The following is a 1,961-nucleotide window of genomic DNA, read 5'->3' as shown; positions in this document are numbered from 1 at the left end:
TCATATCCTGTATGATCATGTCAGTATATAAACTTCTAGCCATTTTATAGTAGATTGTTTTCTACCTCTCATTCATTCATAATAGTAATTTAGGCCTTATTACAAAACAGGCAATCATAAAAAAAAACCAAAAAAAAAACAAAAAACCCCCTTGCCCTCAGGAGCTGAAAACCTACTTGTTGTTATTCACCCTCAAGTGGCCTTACGCACAGTGACCCTATGCACAATAGCTCTGAATAGTGACTTATTTGAGCCAGTTTCACTGTCTCTAATACACCTTCCCCTTTTACCCTAGTCACTGTGTCAATCCATCTTATTCAGGGTCTTCCTCTCCTGCATTTTCCCACCACCCTTCCAAGAATGATGGCTTTCTCCAGAGACTAATCCCTCCAGGCAATATGCCCAGACTATGTGAGGTGGACCTTCAAAATCCTTACCTCCAGAGAGTAATTTGGCTTCACCCAGTCCAGGAAATGCCTGTTTGTTCTTTTGGCAGTCCATGGTATGACTGACACTTTTCTTTAACACTACAACTCAAAGGCGGTGATTCTTTTTCTATCATCTTTTGTCATTGTCAGCTCGCTGATACAAAGGAAGTGATGGAGAAGGCCATGGAAGGTTTGGACCAGGTGGTGCACCTTAGTCTCTAGTCTGACATCTTTGCTCTTTAGTATTCTGTAAAGCTCCCTGACAGAAGACTTTCCTAATCTAATTTGTCTTTTGATTTCCTGGCTCCTAGTACCAAGAGTGTAGATTATGAAGCTGAGCAAGACGAAAATTTTAATGAGCTCAAATCAATCTCTTCTCTATCTACCATGGTGCTGCTAATTGGTCCAGTAGTGAGAATCTTTGTTTTCTTTTCTTTTTTTTCCCCGTGCTGATAATTTATTTTCCCCTTACTAGTTTATTTACAAAATTCAAATACAAATTTGAACAAATTCTTTCAATTTCCCTCACCTCCCCATCCATCAAATTATACAACCCAATGATTCAATCACCCCTTCTCCCTGCACATCCACATCCCTCTGAATTCAGCCTCTCCCACCCCTCCAGGACCCTTATAAACATTATACAATAACAGTTTCATACAATATTTATCCTTGTGGGACTGAGTTAGTTCACTCGGCATAATGCTCTCCAGTCCCTCCCAAGTTAGGTAATATTTTCCAAAGTTATTGCTCCTGCATGCTGCATAGTATTCCATTATGTGAATGTACCATAATTTTTCAATCCATTCATTTGTGGTTGGACATTTGTTTCCATGTTATTGGGATGGTTAATAATACTTCTGTGAACATTGGTGTACAAATCTCAGTTTTTGTGCCTCAATTCTCATATTCTTGAGGTATATTTCAAGTAGTGGAATAGCTGGGTCATATGGAATTTCTATGTGCAGCTTTTTGAGAAAATGCCAAACTGCCGTCCAGAATAGTTGCACCATTTTACAATCCCACCAACAATGTAGAAGAGTTCCTTTCTTGCCACGTCCTCTCCAACATCTATTACTTACTGCCCTGTTAAACTTTACTACTCTTACTGGAGTGAGATGGTATGTCATTGTGGTTTTGATTTTCATCTCTGTTATAGCCAGTGATTTGGAGCATTTCTTCATGTGTGTGTTTGCCATTCAAATATCTTCCTGTGTGAAAATTCTTTCCATGTCTTTTGCTCACTTTGTAATTGGGTTATCAGTCTTTTTCTTGTGGAGGCCCAGGAGTATTCTGTAAACTTTTGTTATAAGACTCTTGTCTAAGATGGTATTACCAGATGTTTGTTCCCAGTCTGTAGATTTTAGATTTGATGTCTTGGACACTAATGAACAAAGACCAGATGAGCTTTGGGAAGATATCAAGAATATCATCCATGATGCAGACAAAAGATCATTACAAAGAGAGAAGCGAAGAAAAGAATGAGTTGATGTCAGAAGAGACTTTGAATTTTGCACTGGAGCACAGAGAAGC

The sequence above is a fragment of the Elephantulus edwardii genome, unplaced genomic scaffold, assembly GCF_000299155.1.
Source record: "Elephantulus edwardii isolate Elephantulus edwardi_28Jun2011 unplaced genomic scaffold, EleEdw1.0 scaffold00383, whole genome shotgun sequence".
In the NCBI taxonomy this organism is placed as follows: domain Eukaryota; kingdom Metazoa; phylum Chordata; class Mammalia; order Macroscelidea; family Macroscelididae; genus Elephantulus; species Elephantulus edwardii.
Note: the sequence above shows the minus strand (reverse complement) of the source record.